Source organism: Thunnus albacares, chromosome 22 (genome assembly GCF_914725855.1).
Source record: "Thunnus albacares chromosome 22, fThuAlb1.1, whole genome shotgun sequence".
NCBI lineage: Eukaryota > Metazoa > Chordata > Actinopteri > Scombriformes > Scombridae > Thunnus > Thunnus albacares.
The window spans coordinates 11269763-11281885 of NC_058127.1; the positions used below are offsets into that span (position 1 = coordinate 11269763).

General features: G+C 44.2%; 16 non-coding genes across 16 annotated transcripts; all 16 read right to left on the reverse strand.

Moving 5' to 3' along the window:
• Window positions 1–292: 292 nt before the first annotated feature.
• trnan-guu lies at window positions 293–366 on the reverse strand. The gene has a single exon. It is a non-coding gene; the product is annotated as a tRNA-Asn (tRNA).
• A 1192-nt stretch (window positions 367–1558) lies between these two features.
• Window positions 1559–1632, reverse strand: trnan-guu. The gene has a single exon. It is a non-coding gene; the product is annotated as a tRNA-Asn (tRNA).
• A 557-nt stretch (window positions 1633–2189) lies between these two features.
• On the reverse strand, window positions 2190–2263 carry trnan-guu. Its single transcript has one exon. It is a non-coding gene; the product is annotated as a tRNA-Asn (tRNA).
• Window positions 2264–2820: 557 nt separating this feature from the next.
• trnan-guu lies at window positions 2821–2894 on the reverse strand. The gene has a single exon. It is a non-coding gene; the product is annotated as a tRNA-Asn (tRNA).
• A 561-nt stretch (window positions 2895–3455) lies between these two features.
• trnan-guu lies at window positions 3456–3529 on the reverse strand. The gene has a single exon. It is a non-coding gene; the product is annotated as a tRNA-Asn (tRNA).
• A 557-nt stretch (window positions 3530–4086) lies between these two features.
• Window positions 4087–4160, reverse strand: trnan-guu. Its single transcript has one exon. It is a non-coding gene; the product is annotated as a tRNA-Asn (tRNA).
• Window positions 4161–5352: 1192 nt separating this feature from the next.
• Window positions 5353–5426, reverse strand: trnan-guu. The gene has a single exon. It is a non-coding gene; the product is annotated as a tRNA-Asn (tRNA).
• Window positions 5427–5983: 557 nt separating this feature from the next.
• Window positions 5984–6057, reverse strand: trnan-guu. The gene has a single exon. It is a non-coding gene; the product is annotated as a tRNA-Asn (tRNA).
• Window positions 6058–6618: 561 nt separating this feature from the next.
• On the reverse strand, window positions 6619–6692 carry trnan-guu. The gene has a single exon. It is a non-coding gene; the product is annotated as a tRNA-Asn (tRNA).
• A 557-nt stretch (window positions 6693–7249) lies between these two features.
• On the reverse strand, window positions 7250–7323 carry trnan-guu. Its single transcript has one exon. It is a non-coding gene; the product is annotated as a tRNA-Asn (tRNA).
• A 561-nt stretch (window positions 7324–7884) lies between these two features.
• On the reverse strand, window positions 7885–7958 carry trnan-guu. The gene has a single exon. It is a non-coding gene; the product is annotated as a tRNA-Asn (tRNA).
• Window positions 7959–8515: 557 nt separating this feature from the next.
• trnan-guu lies at window positions 8516–8589 on the reverse strand. The gene has a single exon. It is a non-coding gene; the product is annotated as a tRNA-Asn (tRNA).
• Window positions 8590–9150: 561 nt separating this feature from the next.
• trnan-guu lies at window positions 9151–9224 on the reverse strand. Its single transcript has one exon. It is a non-coding gene; the product is annotated as a tRNA-Asn (tRNA).
• Window positions 9225–9781: 557 nt separating this feature from the next.
• On the reverse strand, window positions 9782–9855 carry trnan-guu. The gene has a single exon. It is a non-coding gene; the product is annotated as a tRNA-Asn (tRNA).
• Window positions 9856–10401: 546 nt separating this feature from the next.
• On the reverse strand, window positions 10402–10475 carry trnan-guu. The gene has a single exon. It is a non-coding gene; the product is annotated as a tRNA-Asn (tRNA).
• A 562-nt stretch (window positions 10476–11037) lies between these two features.
• trnan-guu lies at window positions 11038–11111 on the reverse strand. Its single transcript has one exon. It is a non-coding gene; the product is annotated as a tRNA-Asn (tRNA).
• Between the last annotated feature and the right edge of the window lie 1012 nt (window positions 11112–12123).

Below are 12123 nucleotides of genomic sequence, written 5' to 3' on the forward strand. Positions count from 1 at the left end.
CTATCGATGCCATTAGGTTTTGTAGCCATTTTTAAACAAACCAGGGTAGTCATTGTTTATGGGGTGTATATCAAGTTAACAATTCGTAAAGGGATTATAACAAGCTGTAACGACATGCCATGATGTTTTCATCATCAACCTTTGGGTTAACAGTCCAATGCACTAACCAATTTTTATACAACAGCTACTGATGATCATCCTCTCATTCATTCCACCAACCTGTGATACTTTGGCTACAGCTCTCTCTAACCCTGAACATGATGTTAGCTGGCTGTGTAAACACAAGACCCTACGTCCCTGGGTGGGCTCGAACCACCAACCTTTCGGTTAACAGCCGAACGCGCTAACCGATTGCGCCACAGAGACTGCTTTGTCCTGTCACAGAGGGGGTGTGGCTTCGATTTGCAATCCCCACCCACCTTCATCGCTGTTTACCTCTACCAGGGCAATACGGCAGAATTTAGAATCATGGCCTATTGAAGGAAAAGAGTTCTTTTAGAAATTTACAATGTTGCACAAAGTCAAGACGTGGTGAGATGTAGCACAACGAGCTAACCAAGTCCTGTAAATGGAATGGCGTTCGCCAGTCAAGTCTTTCACACAAGTAACAGTGACAATGTCATCACTTCCATTAGCCTTTATAACCATCTTAAAACAAACTACGGTAGCCTTTGTCTATGCAGCAAAGATGAAGTAAAAAATTGATAAATGGACTATAAGGCGCTACAACATAGTTGTAATGACATACAACAGTATTTTAACCATCAATCTTTGGGTTAGCAGACGAATGCGCGAATGAATTTGCATACAAGAACTACCCTTTCTGATGATTTTGCTCTCATTCATTCCCCCACACTGAGGCACCAGACTTCTTTAACCCTTACCACCTAACACCGTGTTAGCTGGTTATTTAAGCAGAAAAGTGGACGTCCCTGGGTGGGCTCGAACCACCAACCTTTCGGTTAACAGCCGAACACGCTAACCGATTGCGCCACAGAGACTGCTTTGTCCTGTTTCAGAGGGGGCGTGGCTTCGATTTGCAATGCCCACCCACCTGCATGGCTGTTTACTTGTCGAAGGGCAATATCGCAGAAATTTCAATGGTGGTATATTGAAGGAAAAGAGTTCTGTGAGAAATTTACAATGTAGCACAAAGTCAAGAGCTTTCCATTTGTGATACAACCAGCCAAGAACGCATCGTAAACAGAATGGCGTTCCCCATTGGCGTCTGCCACACCAGGGACTTCTCTCCAGAGTGCGACAATCCTATCGATGCCATTAGGTTTTGTAGCCATTTTTAAACAAACCAGGGTAGTCATTGTTTATGGGGTGTTTATCAAGTTAACAATTCGTAAAGGGATTATAACAAGCTGTAACGACATGCCATGATGTTTTCATCATCAACCTTTGGGTTAACAGTCCAATGCACTAACCAATTTTTATACAACAGCTACTGATGATCATCCTCTCATTCATTCCACCAACCTGTGATACTTTGGCTACAGCTCTCTCTAACCCCGAACATGATGTTAGCTGGCTGTGTAAACACAAGACCCTACGTCCCTGGGTGGGCTCGAACCACCAACCTTTCGGTTAACAGCCGAACGCGCTAACCGATTGCGCCACAGAGACTGCTTTGTCCTGTCTCAGAGGGGGCGTGGCTTCGATTTGCAATCCCCACCCACCTGCATGGCTGTTTACTTGTCGAAGGGCAATATCGCAGAAATTTCAATGGTGGTATATTGAAGGAAAAGAGTTCTGTGAGAAATTTACAATGTAGCACAAAGTCAAGAGGTTTCCATTTGTGATACAACCAGCCAAGAACGCATCGTAAACAGAATGGCGTTCCCCATTGGTGTCTGCCACACCAGGGACTTCTCTCCAGAGTGCGACAATCCTATCGATGCCATTAGGTTTTGTAGCCATTTTTAAACAAACCAGGGTAGTCATTGTTTATGGGGTGTTTATCAAGTTAACAATTCGTAAAGGGATTATAACAAGCTGTAACGACATGCCATGATGTTTTCATCATCAACCTTTGGGTTAACAGTCCAATGCACTAACCAATTTTTATACAATAGCTACTGATGATCATCCTCTCATTCATTCCACCAACCTGTGATACTTTGGCTACAGCTCTCTCTAACCCTGAACATGATGTTAGCTGGCTGTGTAAACACAAGACCCTACGTCCCTGGGTGGGCTCGAACCACCAACCTTTCGGTTAACAGCCGAACGCGCTAACCGATTGCGCCACAGAGACTGCTTTGTCCTGTCTCAGAGGGGGCGTGGCTTTGATTTGCAATCCCCACCCACCTGCATGGCTGTTTACTTGTCGAAGGGCAATATCGCAGAAATTTCAATGGTGGTATATTGAAGGAAAAGAGTTCTGTGAGAAATTTACAATGTAGCACAAAGTCAAGAGCTTTCCATTTGTGATACAACCAGCCAAGAACGCATCGTAAACAGAATGGCGTTCCCCATTGGCGTCTGCCACACCAGGGACTTCTCTCCAGAGTGCGACAATCCTATCGATGCCATTAGGTTTTGTAGCCATTTTTAAACAAACCAGGGTAGTCATTGTTTATGGGGTGTTTATCAAGTTAACAATTCGTAAAGGGATTATAACAAGCTGTAACTACATGCCATGATGTTTTCATCATCAACCTTTGGGTTAACAGTCCAATGCACTAACCAATTTTTATACAATAGCTACTGACGATCATCCTCTCATTCATTCCACCAACCTGTGATACTTTGGCTACAGCTCTCTCTAACCCTGAACATGATGTTAGCTGGCTGTGTAAACACAAGACCCTACGTCCCTGGGTGGGCTCGAACCACCAACCTTTCGGTTAACAGCCGAACGCGCTAACCGATTGCGCCACAGAGACTGCTTTGTCCTGTCACAGAGGGGGTGTGGCTTCGATTTGCAATCCCCACCCACCTTCATCGCTGTTTACCTCTACCAGGGCAATACGGCAGAATTTAGAATCATGGCCTATTGAAGGAAAAGAGTTCTTTTAGAAATTTACAATGTTGTACAAAGTCAAGACGTGGTGAGATGTAGCACAACGAGCTAACCAAGTCCTGTAAATGGAATGGCGTTCGCCAGTCAAGTCTTTCACACAAGTAACAGTGACAATGTCATCACTTCCATTAGCCTTTATAACCATCTTAAAACAAACTACGGTAGCCTTTGTCTATGCAGCAAAGATGAAGTAAAAAATTGATAAATGGACTATAAGGCGCTACAACATAGTTGTAATGACATACAACAGTATTTTAACCATCAATCTTTGGGTTAGCAGACGAATGCGCGAATGAATTTGCATACAAGAACTACCCTTTCTGATGATTTTGCTCTCATTCATTCCCCCACACTGAGGCACCAGACTTCTTTAACCCTTACCACCTAACACCGTGTTAGCTGGTTATTTAAGCAGAAAAGTGGACGTCCCTGGGTGGGCTCGAACCACCAACCTTTCGGTTAACAGCCGAACGCGCTAACCGATTGCGCCACAGAGACTGCTTTGTCCTGTTGCAGAGGGGGCGTGGCTTCGATTTGCAATGCCCACCCACCTGCATGGCTGTTTACTTGTCCAAGGGCAATATCGCAGAAATTTCAATGGTGGTATATTGAAGGAAAAGAGTTCTGTGAGAAATTTACAATGTAGCACAAAGTCAAGAGGTTTCCATTTGTGATACAACCAGCCAAGAACGCATCATAAACAGAATGGCGTTCCCCATTGGTGTCTGCCACACCAGGGACTTCTCTCCAGAGTGCGACAATCCTATCGATGCCATTAGGTTTTGTAGCCATTTTTAAACAAACCAGGGTAGTCATTGTTTATGGGGTGTATATCAAGTTAACAATTCGTAAAGGGATTATAACAAGCTGTAACGACATGCCATGATGTTTTCATCATCAACCTTTGGGTTAACAGTCCAATGCACTAACCAATTTTTATACAACAGCTACTGATGATCATCCTCTCATTCATTCCACCAACCTGTGATACTTTGGCTACAGCTCTCTCTAACCCTGAACATGATGTTAGCTGGCTGTGTAAACACAAGACCCTACGTCCCTGGGTGGGCTCGAACCACCAACCTTTCGGTTAACAGCCGAACGCGCTAACCGATTGCGCCACAGAGACTGCTTTGTCCTGTCACAGAGGGGGTGTGGCTTCGATTTGCAATCCCCACCCACCTTCATCGCTGTTTACCTCTACCAGGGCAATACGGCAGAATTTAGAATCATGGCCTATTGAAGGAAAAGAGTTCTTTTAGAAATTTACAATGTTGCACAAAGTCAAGACGTGGTGAGATGTAGCACAACGAGCTAACCAAGTCCTGTAAATGGAATGGCGTTCGCCAGTCAAGTCTTTCACACAAGTAACAGTGACAATGTCATCACTTCCATTAGCCTTTATAACCATCTTAAAACAAACTACGGTAGCCTTTGTCTATGCAGCAAAGATGAAGTAAAAAATTGATAAATGGACTATAAGGCGCTACAACATAGTTGTAATGACATACAACAGTATTTTAACCATCAATCTTTGGGTTAGCAGACGAATGCGCGAATGAATTTGCATACAAGAACTACCCTTTCTGATGATTTTGCTCTCATTCATTCCCCCACACTGAGGCACCAGACTTCTTTAACCCTTACCACCTAACACCGTGTTAGCTGGTTATTTAAGCAGAAAAGTGGACGTCCCTGGGTGGGCTCGAACCACCAACCTTTCGGTTAACAGCCGAACACGCTAACCGATTGCGCCACAGAGACTGCTTTGTCCTGTTTCAGAGGGGGCGTGGCTTCGATTTGCAATGCCCACCCACCTGCATGGCTGTTTACTTGTCGAAGGGCAATATCGCAGAAATTTCAATGGTGGTATATTGAAGGAAAAGAGTTCTGTGAGAAATTTACAATGTAGCACAAAGTCAAGAGCTTTCCATTTGTGATACAACCAGCCAAGAACGCATCGTAAACAGAATGGCGTTCCCCATTGGCGTCTGCCACACCAGGGACTTCTCTCCAGAGTGCGACAATCCTATCGATGCCATTAGGTTTTGTAGCCATTTTTAAACAAACCAGGGTAGTCATTGTTTATGGGGTGTTTATCAAGTTAACAATTCGTAAAGGGATTATAACAAGCTGTAACGACATGCCATGATGTTTTCATCATCAACCTTTGGGTTAACAGTCCAATGCACTAACCAATTTTTATACAATAGCTACTGATGATCATCCTCTCATTCATTCCACCAACCTGTGATACTTTGGCTACAGCTCTCTCTAACCCTGAACATGATGTTAGCTGGCTGTGTAAACACAAGACCCTACGTCCCTGGGTGGGCTCGAACCACCAACCTTTCGGTTAACAGCCGAACGCGCTAACCGATTGCGCCACAGAGACTGCTTTGTCCTGTCTCAGAGGGGGCGTGGCTTTGATTTGCAATCCCCACCCACCTGCATGGCTGTTTACTTGTCGAAGGGCAATATCGCAGAAATTTCAATGGTGGTATATTGAAGGAAAAGAGTTCTGTGAGAAATTTACAATGTAGCACAAAGTCAAGAGGTTTCCATTTGTGATACAACCAGCCAAGAACGCATCGTAAACAGAATGGCGTTCCCCATTGGTGTCTGCCACACCAGGGACTTCTCTCCAGAGTGCGACAATCCTATCGATGCCATTAGGTTTTGTAGCCATTTTTAAACAAACCAGGGTAGTCATTGTTTATGGGGTGTATATCAAGTTAACAATTCGTAAAGGGATTATAACAAGCTGTAACGACATGCCATGATGTTTTCATCATCAACCTTTGGGTTAACAGTCCAATGCACTAACCAATTTTTATACAATAGCTACTGATGATCATCCTCTCATTCATTCCACCAACCTGTGATACTTTGGCTACAGCTCTCTCTAACCCTGAACATGATGTTAGCTGGCTGTGTAAACACAAGACCCTACGTCCCTGGGTGGGCTCGAACCACCAACCTTTCGGTTAACAGCCGAACGCGCTAACCGATTGCGCCACAGAGACTGCTTTGTCCTGTCACAGAGGGGGTGTGGCTTCGATTTGCAATCCCCACCCACCTGCATGGCTGTTTACCTCTACCAGGGCAATACGGCAGAATTTAGAATCATGGCCTATTGAAGGAAAAGAGTTCTTTTAGAAATTTACAATGTAGCACAAAGTCAAGACGTGGTGAGATGTAGCACAACGAGCTAACCAAGTCCTGTAAATGGAATGGCGTTCGCCAGTCAAGTCTTTCACACAAGTAACCGTGACAATGTCATCACTTCCATTAGCCTTTATAACCATCTTAAAACAAACTACGGTAGCCTTTGTCTATGCAGCAAAGATGAAGTAAAAAATTGATAAATGGACTATAAGGCACTACAACATAGTTGTAATGACATACAACAGTATTTTAACCATCAATCTTTGGGTTAGCAGACGAATGCACGAATGAATTTGCATACAAGAACTACCCTTTCTGATGATTTTGCTCTCATTCATTCCCCCACACTGAGGCACCAGACTTCTTTAACCCTTACCACCTAACACCGTGTTAGCTGGTTATTTAAGCAGAAAAGTGGACGTCCCTGGGTGGGCTCGAACCACCAACCTTTCGGTTAACAGCCGAACGCGCTAACCGATTGCGCCACAGAGACTGCTTTGTCCTGTCTCAGAGGGGGCGTGGCTTTGATTTGCAATCCCCACCCACCTGCATGGCTGTTTACTTGTCGAAGGGCAATATCGCAGAAATTTCAATGGTGGTATATTGAAGGAAAAGAGTTCTGTGAGAAATTTACAATGTAGCACAAAGTCAAGAGCTTTCCATTTGTGATACAACCAGCCAAGAACGCATCGTAAACAGAATGGCGTTCCCCATTGGCGTCTGCCACACCAGGGACTTCTCTCCAGAGTGCGACAATCCTATCGATGCCATTAGGTTTTGTAGCCATTTTTAAACAAACCAGGGTAGTCATTGTTTATGGGGTGTTTATCAAGTTAACAATTCGTAAAGGGATTATAACAAGCTGTAACTACATGCCATGATGTTTTCATCATCAACCTTTGGGTTAACAGTCCAATGCACTAACCAATTTTTATACAATAGCTACTGACGATCATCCTCTCATTCATTCCACCAACCTGTGATACTTTGGCTACAGCTCTCTCTAACCCTGAACATGATGTTAGCTGGCTGTGTAAACACAAGACCCTACGTCCCTGGGTGGGCTCGAACCACCAACCTTTCGGTTAACAGCCGAACGCGCTAACCGATTGCGCCACAGAGACTGCTTTGTCCTGTCACAGAGGGGGTGTGGCTTCGATTTGCAATCCCCACCCACCTTCATCGCTGTTTACCTCTACCAGGGCAATACGGCAGAATTTAGAATCATGGCCTATTGAAGGAAAAGAGTTCTTTTAGAAATTTACAATGTTGTACAAAGTCAAGACGTGGTGAGATGTAGCACAACGAGCTAACCAAGTCCTGTAAATGGAATGGCGTTCGCCAGTCAAGTCTTTCACACAAGTAACAGTGACAATGTCATCACTTCCATTAGCCTTTATAACCATCTTAAAACAAACTACGGTAGCCATTGTCTATGCAGCAAAGATGAAGTAAAAAATTGATAAATGGACTATAAGGCGCTACAACATAGTTGTAATGACATACAACAGTATTTTAACCATCAATCTTTGGGTTAGCAGACGAATGCGCGAATGAATTTGCATACAAGAACTACCCTTTCTGATGATTTTGCTCTCATTCATTCCCCCACACTGAGGCACCAGACTTCTTTAACCCTTACCACCTAACACCGTGTTAGCTGGTTATTTAAGCAGAAAAGTGGACGTCCCTGGGTGGGCTCGAACCACCAACCTTTCGGTTAACAGCCGAACGCGCTAACCGATTGCGCCACAGAGACTGCTTTGTCCTGTTGCAGAGGGGGCGTGGCTTCGATTTGCAATGCCCACCCACCTGCATGGCTGTTTACTTGTCCAAGGGCAATATCGCAGAAATTTCAATGGTGGTATATTGAAGGAAAAGAGTTCTGTGAGAAATTTACAATGTAGCACAAAGTCAAGAGGTTTCCATTTGTGATACAACCAGCCAAGAACGCATCGTAAACAGAATGGCGTTCCCCATTGGTGTCTGCCACACCAGGGACTTCTCTCCAGAGTGCGACAATCCTATCGATGCCATTAGGTTTTGTAGCCATTTTTAAACAAACCAGGGTAGTCATTGTTTATGGGGTGTATATCAAGTTAACAATTCGTAAAGGGATTATAACAAGCTGTAACGACATGCCATGATGTTTTCATCATCAACCTTTGGGTTAACAGTCCAATGCACTAACCAATTTTTATACAACAGCTACTGATGATCATCCTCTCATTCATTCCACCAACCTGTGATACTTTGGCTACAGCTCTCTCTAACCCTGAACATGATGTTAGCTGGCTGTGTAAACACAAGACCCTACGTCCCTGGGTGGGCTCGAACCACCAACCTTTCGGTTAACAGCCGAACGCGCTAACCGATTGCGCCACAGAGACTGCTTTGTCCTGTCACAGAGGGGGTGTGGCTTCGATTTGCAATCCCCACCCACCTTCATCGCTGTTTACCTCTACCAGGGCAATACGGCAGAATTTAGAATCATGGCCTATTGAAGGAAAAGAGTTCTTTTAGAAATTTACAATGTTGCACAAAGTCAAGACGTGGTGAGATGTAGCACAACGAGCTAACCAAGTCCTGTAAATGGAATGGCGTTCGCCAGTCAAGTCTTTCACACAAGTAACAGTGACAATGTCATCACTTCCATTAGCCTTTATAACCATCTTAAAACAAACTACGGTAGCCTTTGTCTATGCAGCAAAGATGAAGTAAAAAATTGATAAATGGACTATAAGGCGCTACAACATAGTTGTAATGACATACAACAGTATTTTAACCATCAATCTTTGGGTTAGCAGACGAATGCGCGAATGAATTTGCATACAAGAACTACCCTTTCTGATGATTTTGCTCTCATTCATTCCCCCACACTGAGGCACCAGACTTCTTTAACCCTTACCACCTAACACCGTGTTAGCTGGTTATTTAAGCAGAAAAGTGGACGTCCCTGGGTGGGCTCGAACCACCAACCTTTCGGTTAACAGCCGAACGCGCTAACCGATTGCGCCACAGAGACTGCTTTGTCCTGTTTCAGAGGGGGCGTGGCTTCGATTTGCAATCCCCACCCACCTGCATGGCTGTTTACTTGTCCAAGGGCAATATCGCAGAAATTTCAATGGTGGTATATTGAAGGAAAAGAGTTCTGTGAGAAATTTACAATGTAGCACAAAGTCAAGAGGTTTCCATTTGTGATACAACCAGCCAAGAACGCATCATAAACAGAATGACGTTCCCCATTGGCGTCTGCCACACCAGGGACTTCTCTCCAGAGTGCGACAATCCTATCGATGCCATTAGGTTTTGTAGCCATTTTTAAACAAACCAGGGTAGTCATTGTTTATGGGGTGTTTATCAAGTTAACAATTCGTAAAGGGATTATAACAAGCTGTAACGACATGCCATGATGTTTTCATCATCAACCTTTGGGTTAACAGTCCAATGCACTAACCAATTTTTATACAATAGCTACTGATGATCATCCTCTCATTCATTCCACCAACCTGTGATACTTTGGCTACAGCTCTCTCTAACCCTGAACATGATGTTAGCTGGCTGTGTAAACACAAGACCCTACGTCCCTGGGTGGGCTCGAACCACCAACCTTTCGGTTAACAGCCGAACGCGCTAACCGATTGCGCCACAGAGACTGCTTTGTCCTGTCACAAAGGGGGTGTGGCTTCGATTTGCAATCCCCACCCACCTGCATGGCTGTTTACCTCTACCAGGGCAATACGGCAGAATTTAGAATCATGGCCTATTGAAGGAAAAGAGTTCTTTTAGCACAAAGTCAAGACTTGGTGAGATGTAGCACAACGAGCTAACCAAGTCCTGTAAATGGAATGGCGTTCGCCAGTCAAGTCTTTCACACAAGTAACAGTGACAATGTCATCACTTCCATTAGCCTTTATAACCATCTTAAAACAAACTACGGTAGCCTTTGTCTATGCAGCAAAGATGAAGTAAAAAATTGATAAATGGACTATAAGGCGCTACAACATAGTTGTAATGACATACAACAGTATTTTAACCATCAATCTTTGGGTTAGCAGACGAATGCGCGAATGAATTTGCATACAAGAACTACCCTTTCTGATGATTTTGCTCTCATTCATTCCCCCACACTGAGGCACCAGACTTCTTTAACCCTTACCACCTAACACCGTGTTAGCTGGTTATTTAAGCAGAAAAGTGGACGTCCCTGGGTGGGCTCGAACCACCAACCTTTCGGTTAACAGCCGAACGCGCTAACCGATTGCGCCACAGAGACTGCTTTGTCCTGTCTCAGAGGGGGCGTGGCTTCGATTTGCAATCCCCACCCACCTGCATGGCTGTTTACCTCTACCAGGGCAATACGGCAGAATTTAGAATCATGGCCTATTGAAGGAAAAGAGTTCTTTTAGAAATTTACAATGTAGCACAAAGTCAAGACGTGGTGAGATGTAGCACAACGAGCTAACCAAGTCCTGTAAATGGAATGGCGTTCGCCAGTCAAGTCTTTCACACAAGTAACAGTGACAATGTCATCACTTCCATTAGCCTTTATAACCATCTTAAAACAAACTACGGTAGCCTTTGTCTATGCAGCAAAGATGAAGTAAAAAATTGATAAATAGACTATAAGGCGCTACAACATAGTTGTAATGACATACAACAGTATTTTAACCATCAATCTTTGGGTTAGCAGACGAATGCGCGAATGAATTTGCATACAAGAACTACCCTTTCTGATGATCATCCTCTCATTCATTCCACCAACCTGTGATACTTTGGCTACAGCTCTCTCTAACCCTGAACATGATGTTAGCTGGCTGTGTAAACACAAGACCCTACGTCCCTGGGTGGGCTCGAACCACCAACCTTTCGGTTAACAGCCGAACGCGCTAACCGATTGCGCCACAGAGACTGCTTTGTCCTGTCACAGAGGGGGCGTGGCTTCGATTTGCAATCCCCACCCACCTTCATCGCTGTTTACCTCTACCAGGGCAATACGGCAGAATTTAGAATCATGGCCTATTGAAGGAAAAGAGTTCTTTTAGAAATTTACAATGTTGCACAAAGTCAAGACGTGGTGAGATGTAGCACAACGAGCTAACCAAGTCCTGTAAATGGAATGGCGTTCGCCAGCCAAGTCTTTCACACAAGTAACAGTGACAATGTCATCACTTCCATTAGCCTTTATAACCATCTTAAAACAAACTACGGTAGCCTTTGTCTATGCAGCAAAGATGAAGTAAAAAATTGATAAATGGACTATAAGGCGCTACAACATAGTTGTAATGACATACAACAGTATTTTAACCATCAATCTTTGGGTTAGCAGACGAATGCGTGAATGAATTTGCATACAAGAACTACCGTTTCTGATGATTTTACTCTCATTCATTCCCCCACACTGAGGCACCAGACTTCTTTAACCCTTACCACCTAACACCGTGTTAGCTGGTTATTTAAGCAGAAAAGTGGACGTCCCTGGGTGGGCTCGAACCACCAACCTTTCGGTTAACAGCTGAACGCGCTAACCGATTGCGCCACAGAGACTGCTTTGTCCTGTTTCAGAGGGGGCGTGGCTTCGATTTGCAATCCCCACCCGCCTGCATGGCTGTTTACTTGTCCAAGGGCAATATCGCAGAAATTTCAATGGTGGTATATTGAAGGAAAAGAGTTCTGTGAGAAATTTACAATGTAGCACAAAGTCAAGAGGTTTCCATTTGTGATACAACCAGCCAAGAACGCATCGTAAACAGAATGGCGTTCCCCATTGGCGTCTGCCACACCAGGGACTTCTCTCCAGAGTGCGACAATCCTATCGATGCCATTAGGTTTTGTAGCCATTTTTAAACAAACCAGGGTAGTCATTGTTTATGGGGTGTATATCAAGTTAACAATTCGTAAAGGGATTATAACAAGCTGTAACG